The sequence below is a fragment of the Pyxicephalus adspersus genome, chromosome 7 (assembly GCF_032062135.1).
Source record: "Pyxicephalus adspersus chromosome 7, UCB_Pads_2.0, whole genome shotgun sequence".
NCBI classification, from domain to species: Eukaryota; Metazoa; Chordata; class Amphibia; order Anura; family Pyxicephalidae; genus Pyxicephalus; species Pyxicephalus adspersus.
This window is the reverse complement of record NC_092864.1, coordinates 1009696-1021348: the sequence shown is the minus strand read 5'-3', so window position 1 is coordinate 1021348 and position 11653 is coordinate 1009696.

The following is an 11653-nucleotide window of genomic DNA, read 5'->3' as shown; positions in this document are numbered from 1 at the left end:
CCATCTTCATCCTTCTATCTACTCATTGGAAACAATTCTCTAACATGAAGTGGTCTCTGTGGGTCTCTCTCCTCCCTGTTGGCTCGAGCACCATTGCTAAACTCCATTGTGATGAATATATACTTATAGGACTGGTGCAGGAAGAGGGCTCTGAATGCATCTGATCACATTCTACTTACTATGCTGTTCACCAACACCACCCTGCAGTGGGTTATTACATGTAACTCTGCGGTATTCTATGTGGGGACAAACATGGTAATACCAGGAGACACGTTTTTGGGTATGCTTCTTATAGCTTTTTCCCTAATTGAGGCCACATTTTGGCAAATGGCTCTTCTCTCCATATATTATTGTGTCAAAATATTTAAATTTACTTCTCCATTCTTCATATGTGTGAATCGGCTTATCTCAGATTCTACCATTCAGCTCCTGCTGGTTTCTGCAGTTATTATTGTTGCCATGAATGTACCTTTTGTGTTTGCAGTACATATGGACAGTCATCAGAATGTGACGGGAGACACAAAGGAAGTAGAATACGTTCTTAATATTAATATTTATTATAGTGTATTGATCATGATATTTGGTTGCTGTTTGCCTTTTGCTGTAACATTTACTTGCATTGTGCTCAGTGTGGTTTCCCTCATAAGACACATCTGGAGGATCAGGAGCAACGTTCTTCAGTTCAGTTCCTCTCCTCAGCTTGGTGGCCATATTCGGGCAGCCGGCACCATGGTGCTTTGTGTTTTGCTGGACTTATCTTTTTGTCTGACTGTTAATGCTCTTTTATCATCATCTTTTAATAGTGGAGAAGGTAAAGATGCAATCCACTGGGCCATAATTTCATCATATCCAACATTTTGCTGCGTTAGTCTGATCTAATGAGGAGGATGGGAGAGATGTGTGCTTCATCTTCATAAAATCCTTTTCGTCTGGCAATATTTTCATACATATTACACATAACATTGAGATGGGGAATGCCACCAATTTTCATTAGGATAGTGACTTTGTCTTAAGTTTATAAAAATGACTGGAAAATTTGTTCTACGACTACACCCTGTGACATTGGTAGGTTCATGTAGTTAAGGGTGGCATCAATGTAACCATCACATAACTAGATATGTTTTGTCATGTAGATATAAACACCACATATTCACATTATTTCCACTTTATTACATTATTTTTTATTTATTTTATTATTTATTTATTTTATTTATTTACCACATTATTTTTGTTTCTATTTCCTAGGAAGCGTTCAGTGACATGGTGGCTTAGTGGTTAGCACTCTCACATTACAACAATAAAAAAACAATTTAGAAATGGGGTCACAACACAGCCAGCATATGGGCTTTTATGATCTTCACATGCTTCTGTAGGTTTCCAATCACATCCCCAAAACATACTGGGAGGGTAATTAGATTATAGATATTCGAGGTCTTTTAGGTAGGTCTTTTTTCCTACTGATTCCCAGTGAATTATTCTAGCAAGGGTTCGCTAAGATTGGGAAAATATTTCAAAGTTTCCTCTGGGGTGAACAGGCAAGGAAAGGCTGCCAGACTGTCCAGATTGTTGTTCCATGGAATACCAAAACTTCTGTTTCAATGTAGCTACAATCCGAATCACACTTGAAAAGGAAACTTTATCTGGGTGTAGGGCTCTGAACTTGGGATTGCCTAAATATATTTTTACCCTGTGTTGTGTTTCAATGGAAGATGTCTTTTTTAACAAGACTAATGATGTATCTAGATGCATCTTTGAACCATTCAGTTCAAATGTATTTTCAATATTTTACACCCCTGGTATTCCATGTGTCTGGACAATGACCACATATCTTATCCTACTCCTGACATTCTCTTTAAAATGGAGGTTTATTTCTACAGAACACAATATATTTTTAGCTGTTTTCAGGCAGAACATCATTCATTTTCACTGAAATTTCCATAAGCTTAAATCAACAAGGATCAGATGAGCTGAATGCTTTGCTATGAAACTTGATCAGACGCCTTCTGCTCATCAAACCCAACAACTGGACAGATTTGAATTCCATCATTTTGTGTTCTTACTTATTCCAGAATTTTTTTCCACATTCTCTCCTATATTTCATCCAGTTTATCCCAGGAGAAGATTCATCCAGCAGATATATTCCCTGTTTTAAAATGTCAGCAGCTGTAAAACTCTTCAGATAACCTTTTGCAGTTATCACATGTGACTCTGGGACATTGATTAACTCTTCAATGCTGGTCATGTACTTAAAGCAGTATCAATACCAAAGCAATTCCACTGTCTGTGATCAAATCCTGTTCTCCATAGTGCTTGTGAATATTCCTCTGCCGGTCTGTCTGACTATTGATGGCATTCTGGATGCCCTTGGGTTGTTGTTGATTCTTGGTTAGAACGCATTACTGATTATGTATACCATTCAGCTTTCTGCTATGCTAGTGCCTGGAACACCACTTGGCTGTCCATGTTCTACTATAGTCGGCTGGTGAACCTTTCCCATCCTTATATTCTGAAGGTGAAGGCCATGTTCCTGGTTTCTGTTCCTCAGCTTGTAATGGGTTCAGTTTTGTTATCTGTTTTCATCAGTTTGCCATTGTTCTGGTTAACACAAGTCAATGCCATCCAAAACAGAACTTTGACGATACCGAGTGGTTATGACATAACAGTCCATTTTGATTTCACGTTGTTTAATTCATTGATTGGATTTGTTCTTCCACTCGCTTTAACTTGTCTCTGTATTGGTCAATGTGTCACATCATTGCTGAGACATGTCAGGAGAATAAAGCTTATTGAATCCCAGCTGACATCATCTCAGCTCCAGGGCCACATTCGAGCCTCCAGGACTATGATCATGAGAGCTGTACTAGACTTAACTTTTTATCTTATATTTATTGTAGGCTTATTGACTTCATTCCATTTTTTACATTTTCTGAGTAAGTGAAATGATGTATCCAACTGCTCGAAGTTTCATTTTAATCCTCCAAAATCCAAAACTGAAAAGCAAGATATGTGTAAAATGTCTACCAATGTCTAAATAAAGTAATGACATCTCTACATTTGTCATAGTGTCCCCAAGATAGATTTTAGTCTGTTTTGATTATTTCCTATTTAATCTAAAAGCAAAAACATTTCACCTTGCTGTGCTCATACCAGTTGTTATGGGTCATTGTACTTTGCACGCCATCTTTGCAGCGCTTTACTGAATAGAAGGGATGAGCGAGCGGGATTTGTAAGTTAGATCTTGTAGCGAATCGAGCCTTTCTCACTTACCGAACATTTAAGCGAGAACGGCCTTGTCATTCGCCATGAGGTCGTGTTCTCACTGAACAAACGAGGGGAAATGCAGATGGCATGAACGGCAACTATTGCTGGTGGGAATGGTGTGGCTGTGAGCGAATCATTTGCTCCCAGGATGCACAGCAAGGCCCAGCAGCCCAATCAGCAGAGAGCTCAGAACAGGCATATATACAGAGAAGTAGGGAGGGGTTAGTCACTCCATCTTGTGTTCTGTATGAGGAAAAGAAGCAGGGAGAGAAGTGCATTGTGACAAGGACAGGTTATGAGCCTTCTGTATCTGGAAATATACAGATTGTGCAGTTTTTCTTGCTACCTCTTGCTAATTATCAGAAAAGGCAGACACATTTCTGTCCTACACTTCAAAAAATATTTCAGTGTGATACCTCCTGCAATCTATCACAAAAGCCATTGTGCATTGTGAAAGGGATAGGTTAGGAAATTTTTTCTCTCAAAAAAATACAGATATTTTATTCTGATCCCAGTTGCTATCAAAAAAGCCAGAAAAATGTTTGTATGTCTTTCAAATAAATAATAATACTTTATTTTGATTCCACTTGCTATCAAAAAAGCCAGCAAAAATTCCGTATTCCTCTCAAAAAAATACAAATATTTTAATCTGATCCCAATTCCTATCCATCAGAAAAGCTAGATAGTTTTCTGTATTTCTCTATAAAAATACAGATATTTTATTCTGATTGCACTTGCTATAAAAAAAAACAGAATATTTTCTGTATTTCTCTCAAAAAATACAGATATTTTATTCTGATTCCACTTGCTATCCATCAATAAAGCCAGAAAAATTTCTGTATATCTCTCAAAAAAATAAAAATATTGTATTCTGATCCCACTTGCTATATTCGTAAAAAGCCAGAAAAAATTCTGTATTTCTCTCAAATATTTTGATCTGATTGCACTTGCTAGCTATCAAAACAGCCAAAAAAAACTGTATTTCTCTCAACAAAAAACAGATATTTTATTCTGATCTTACTTGCTATAAAAAAACAAAAACATTCTGTATATCTCTAAAAAATAAAATAAATATTTTATTCTGTTTTCACTTGCTATCAAAAAGGCCAGAAATATTTCTGTACCTCTTTCAAAAAAATAATGATATTTTATTCTGATCACACTTGCTATATATAAAGAAAGCCAGAAAAAAAATGTGTATTTCTGTCAAAAAAATAGATATTTTATTCTAATCTCACTTGTTATCAAAAAACAAAAAAATTCAGCATTTCTCTCCAAAAAATACAGATATTTAATTCTGATAGCACTTGCTATTTATCAAAAAAGACAGAACATTTTCTGTATTTCTCTCAAAAAAATACAGATATTTTGTTCTGATACCACTTGCTATCTATTAAAAAAGCCAGAAAGAAAATCTGTATTTCTCTAAAAAAAAAAAAAAAAAAAATATTTTATTCTGATTACACTTGCTATATATCAATAAGGCCTGAAAAATGTCCGTATTTCTCATGCCCGTATAAAAAATACAGATATTTTATTCTAATTGCACTTGCTATCAAAAAAGACAGAACATTTTTTGTATTTCTCTCAAAGAAAAAAAGATATTTTATTCTTATCCCACTTGCTATTTATCAAAAAAGCCAGAAAAAATTCCGTAAATCTCTCAAAAAATAAAAATATTTTATTTTGATCCCACTTGCTATCAGAAAAACGAGAAACTTTTGTATTTCTCTATAAAAAATTTAGGTATTTTATTCTGATTGCATTTGCTATTTATCAAAAAAAGCCCGAAAATGTTCTTTATTTCTCTCAAAAAAATACAAATATTTTATTCTGATTTCACCTGCTATCAAAAAATCCAGAAAAATTTCAGGTTTTCTCTAAAAAAAAATACAGATATGTTATTCTTATCCTACATGCTTTTTTATCAAGAAGACAGAAAAAGTCTGTATTTCCCCAAAAAAAAAAAAATATATATTTTATTTTTATCCCAATTGCTATCTATCAAAAAAACAAAAGAAGTTCTGTATTTCTCTCAAAAAATACAGATATTTTATTCTGATCTCACTTCCTATCTATTAAAAAACCCAGAAAAAATTCTGTTTTTCTCTTTTTTTCTGATTTTATTTGCTAATAATAAAGCCAGAAACATTTCTGTATTTCTCCCAAAAAATTACAGATATTTCATTCTGATAGCAATTGCTATTTATCAAAAAGCCAAAAAATGTTCTTTATTTCCCAAAAAAAAATACAGATATTTTATTCTGATACCACTTGCTATCAATCAAAAAAGTCTGTATTGATCTCAATAAATTACATATATTTTTATCTGATCCCATTTGCTATCAAAAAAGCCAGAAAAAGTCTGTATTTCTCTCAAAAAATTACAGATATTTTGTTCTGGTCTCACTTGCTATCTATCAAAAAAACAAGAAAAAAATCTGTATTTCTCTCAAAAAAATAAAAATATTTTGATCTGATTCCACTTGCTTTTTTCAAAACAGCCCAAACAAAATAGTATTTCTCTCAACAAAATACAGATACTTTATTCTAATCTTACTTGCTATCTATCAAAAAAAAAATAATTCTGTATTCCTCTGAAAATAAAAAAATTTATTCTGATTTCATTTGCTATCAATTTCATTTGCTATCTAAGCAAGAAAAAATTCTGTATTTCACTCCAAAAAATGCAAATATTTTATTCTGATCCCACTTGCTATCAAAAAAGCCAAAACAATTGCTGTATTTCTCTATAAAAAATACAGATATTTCTTTTTGAAAGCACTTGCTATTTACCAAAAAAGTCAGAAAATTTCTGTATCTCTTTCAAAAAAACAATGATGTATTATTCTGATCCCACTTGCTATATATCAAGAAACCTTGAACAAATTAGGTTTTTCTCTCAAAAAATACAGATATTTTATTCTGATTCCACTTGCTATCTACCAAAAAAGTCAGAAAAATTTCTCTATTTCGTTTAAAAAAATACACATATTTTAATCCGATCCCACTTGCTATCAAAAAAGCCAGAAAAATGTTTGTAATTCTTTCCAATACAAAATAGTATTTTATTCTGATACCTCTAGCTATCAAAAATGCCTGAAAAAAACTGTATTTCTCTATAAAAAATACAGATATTTTATTCTGATTGCACTTGCTATCAAAAAAGAAAGAACAATTTATGAATTTCTCTCAATAAAATACAAATATTTTATTCTTATCCCACTTGCTATTTATTTAATTATTTAAAAAATACAAAAAAAGTCTGTATCTCTTTCCAAAAAATAATGATATTTTATTGTGATCCCACTTCCTATATTTCAAGAAAGCCAGAAAAAATTCTGTATTCTCTAAAAAAAAATACAGATATTTTATTCTGATCCCAGGTGCTATAAATTAATCAAACCAGAAACATGTCTGTATTTCTCTCAAAAAATTACAGAGATATTATTCTGATCCCACTTGCTATTTATGAATAAAGCCAGAACAATTGCTGTATTTCTTTTAAAAAATTACAGATATTTTATTCTGATAGCATTTGCTATTTAGTAAAGAAGTCAGAACATTTTCTGTGTTTCTCTGAAAAAAATATAGATATTTTATTCTGATCCCAAGTGCTATACATTAATAAAACAAGAAACATGTCTGTATTTCTCTTAAAAATACAGATATTTTATTCTCATTGCACTTCTTATCAAAAATGCATGAAAAATGTCTGTATTTCTCTCAAAACAATACATATATTTCATTTTGATAGCACTTGCTATTTATCAAAAAAGCCAGAAATTTTCTGTATTTCTTTAAAACAAAATACAGATAATTTTTTTCTGATTCCACTTGCAATCTATCAATAAAGCCAGAAAAAGTCTTTATTTCTCTGAAAAAATTGTTAGCCATGCAGGTCGTGCTGGCGCCGCTGCTCCTAATTGCAGGCACGGGCGTCGGGTCCTATCTTTCAGGTAGAGTAACCCCACTACCTGTGTTCCATGCCTGAGTTCCCTTCCTGCTGGAAACTTGCTCTGGTGTTGGAGCTGGCGTGGGTGTGTCTCTCTTCATCCATGAGGCAACACATACACGCCCTCTGTTCCTACAGCCTATGGCTGGAGCCCTGCTAGTATTTAAAGGCACCTCCTACTACAGGAAGTTGCTTGAGCAATCCCATGGTCTTAGCTAGTCTAACTCCTAGTGCAAAGGTGCTTCTTCTATCTGCCTTCCTGTGTACCGGACCTTGCTTATCAAACCCTTGGACTTTGCCTGTTTGCCGCCTGACCCTGACCTCGGATTTTGTGTATGGACTTCTGCCTGATTGCCGCTTGACTTTGACCTCGGGTCTTGTTCACGGTCTTTGTTTAATTACCACCTCTCCTATACCTTATTGGCCACGCAAGCCCCTCGGTGCTTGCAACAAGTACCCTGACTCCTGTGGTCAGCTGCCACTGGCCTGGGGATTGCTCTGGAGTGGCACCTGGCAGCTACCCCGCAGCCCAAGCCTATCCTCACCATCAGAGGCTCTAGTGAAGACCCGGTAGCAGCTTAGTTACGCCCCTCTGGAGCATTCCCAGTCAGTGGCACAGTGGGTCCACACCCGCTTGCATTACAAAAATAAAGAAATTTATTCTGATACTACTTGTTATCTATCAAAAACACCAGAAAAAAATTCTGTATTTCTCTAAAAAAAATACAGATATTTTATTCTGAACCCACTTGTTATCTATCTAAAAAGCTAAACAAATTTTTTGCATTTCCCCCCCAAAAATAAAGATGTTTTATTCTGATCCCATTTCCTATCTAAAAGTGCCAGAAAAAATTCAGAATTTCTCTTAAAAAAATACAGACGTTTTCTTCTGATCCCACTTGCTATCAAAAAAGCCAGAAAACTTTCCATATTTCTTTTTAAAAAATACAGATATTTTATTCTGATCCTACTTGCTATCTATCAGAAAAGCCAGAAAATGTTCTTTATTTCTCCAAAAAAATAAAGATATTTTATTCTGATCCCACTTTCTATCTGTCAAAAAAGCCAGAAAAATTTCTGAATTTCTCTCAAAAAAATTCAGATATTTCAATTTGATAGCACTTGCTAGTTATCAAAAAAGCCAAAAAAAGGTCATGTATTTCACTCAAAAAAATACAGATATTTTATTTTTATTCCACTTCCATCATTAAAGCCTGAAAAAAAATCTGTATTTCATTCAAATAAATAATGATATTTTATTCTGATCCCACTTGCTCTATATCAAAAAAGACAGAAAAAAAATCTGTATTGCTCTCAAAAAAATTACATATATTTTATTCTGATTCCACTTGCTATCGGAAAATGTTCTGTATTTCTTTATAAAAAAAACACAGATATTTTATTCTCATTGCACTTCCTATCAAAAATGCCTGAAATATTTCTGTATTTTTCTCGAAAATATACAGATATTTTATTCTGATCCCAATTGCTATCTATCAAAAAAGCCAGAAAAATTTCTCTATTTCTCTCAAAACAATACATATATTTCATTTTGATAGCACTTGCTATCAAAAACGCCAGAAATTGTTCTGTATTTTTAAAAAAATAATATTTTTTTTCTGATTCCACTTGCTATCTATCAATAAAGCCAGAAAAAAATTCTATATTTCTCCAAAAAAATACAGATATTTTATTTTGATCCCACTTACTATTTATCAAAAAGCCAAAAAATGTCCTGTATTTCACTCAAAAAAATGTTGTATTTCATTCAAATAAATAATGATATATTATTCTGATCCCACTTGCTATCTATCAGAAAAGCCAGAAAAAAATCTGTATTGCTCTCAAAAAAAAACATAGATGTTTTATCCTGATCCCACTTGCTATCTATCAAAATTGTCAGAAAATTTTCAGAATTTCTCCAAAAAAAATACAGATATTTTATTCTGATTCCAAATGCTATCTGTCAATAAACACAGAAAATTTTCTCTAATTCTCTGAAAAAATACAGATATTTTATTCTGACCCCATTTATAATCTATCAAAAAAGCCAGAAAAAAAATCTGTATTTCTATAAAAAAAACAGATATTTCTTTCTGAAAGCAATTGCTATTTACGAAAAAAGTCAGAAAATATTCTGTATTGCTCTAAAAAAATACAGATATTTTATTCTGATCCTACTTGCTATCTATCAGAAAAGCCAGAAAATGTTCTGTATTTCTTTATAAAAAACACAGATATTTTATTCTTATTGCACTTCCCATCAAAAGCCAGTATATCTCCCTCTCTCTGTATTTCTCTCAAAAAAATTAAGATATTTTATTGTGATCCCACTTGTTATCTATCAAAAATGCCAGAAAAAAATTCTGTATTGCTCTAAAAAAATACAGATATTTTATACTGATCCCTCTAGCTATCTATCAAAAAAGCTAGAAAAATGTCTGAACTTCTCTCAACAAAATACAGATATTTTATTCTGATCTTACAAAAAAATGCTGTATTTTTTTAAAAAATAATTCCATTGATTGTATTTGCTATCAATAAAGCTAGAAAAATTTCTGTATTTCCCTACAAAAAAATTTATTCTGATCCCAAGTGCTATAAATTAATAAAACCAAAAACATGTCTGTATTTCTCTCAAAAGAATACAGATATATTAGTCTGATTCCACTTGCTATCTATGAATAAAGCCAGAAATATTTCTGTATTTCTCTCAAAAAATACAGATATTTCATTCTGATAGCACTTGCTATTTACCAGAAAAAACAAAAAAAATCTTTATTTCTCTCAAATAAAAACAGATATTTGATTCTGATCCTACTTGCTATCTATCAGAAAAAACAGAAAATATTCTGTATTTGTCTATAAAAAAATAGAGATATTTCATTTTGTATTTCTCTCAAAAAAATAAAAATATTTTATTGTGATCCCGATTGCTATCTATCCAAAAAACAAAACAAAAGAAAATCTGTATTTTTCTTAAAATAAATACAGATGATCACCTGATCCCTACAGATGATACACCTGATCCCACTTGCTATATATCAAAAAAGCCAGAAAATTTCTGTATTTTCGCTAAAAAAACCCCAAATATTTCATTCTAATCCCACTTGCTATCAATAAAGCCAGAAAAAAATCTGTATTTCTATAAAAAAAAAACACAGATATACCTTTCTTATAGCACTTGCTATTTATCCAAAAAGCCAGAAAATGTTCTGAATTTCTCTCAAAAAAATACATATATTTAATTCTAATTCCAATTGCTATCAAAAAACGCAGAAAAAAATCTGTATTTCATTCAAATTCATAATGATATTTTATTCTGATCCCACTTGCTCTATATAAAAAATTCTGATTCCACTATCTAGCTATTAATAAAGGCAGAAAAAAATCTGTATTTCTCTCAAAAAATACAGATATTTAATCTGATCCCACTTGCTATTAAAAAAGCCAAAAAATGTCCTGTATTTCACTCAAAAAAATAATGATATTTTATTCTGATCCCACTTGCTCTATATCAAAAAAGCCTGAAAAAATCTGTATTGCTCTACAAAAAATACAGATATTTTATTTTGATTCCACTCTAGCTATTAATTAAGCCAGAATTTTTTTTTATTTCTCTCATAAAAATACAGATATTTTATTCTGATCCCACTTGCTAACTATCAGAAAAGCCAGAAAATGTTCTGTATTTCTCTATAAAAAATACAGATATTTTATTCTCATTGCACTTCCTATCAAAAATGCCTGAAAAATTTCTGTATTTCTATCAGAATGTATTTTTTTTTCTGATCCCAATCAAAAAAGACAAAAAAAGTCTGTATATCTCTCAAAAAATACAAATATTTCATCTGATACCATTTGCTATCTATCAAAAAAGCCAGAAATTGTTCTGTATTTCTTTAAAAAAAAATACAGATAAAAGCCAGAAAAAGTCTGTATTTCTCTCTCAAAAAAATGATATTTTATTCTGACCCCACTTCCTATCTACTAAAAGTGCCAGAAAAATTCTGAATTACTCTAAAAAAAATACAGATGTTTTCTTGTGATCTCGCATGCTATCTTTTAAAGAAGCCAGAAAAATTTCTATATTTCTTTTTAAAAAAATACAGATATTTTATTCTGATCCCACTTACTATATATCAAAAAAGCCAGAAAAATTTCTGTATTTCTCTCCAAAAATACATATATTTCATTTTGATAGCACTTGCTATTTATCAGAAAAGCTAGAAATTGTTCTGTATTTCTCTCAAAAAAAATCAGATATTTCAATTTGATAGCACTTGCTATTTATTAAAAAGGCAAAAAAATGTCCTGTATTTTACTCAAAAAAAAATACAAATATTTTATTCTGATTCCACTTGCTATCATTAAAGCCTGAAATATTTCTGTATTTCTTTCCAAGAATACAGACATTTTATTCTGATTCCACTTGAT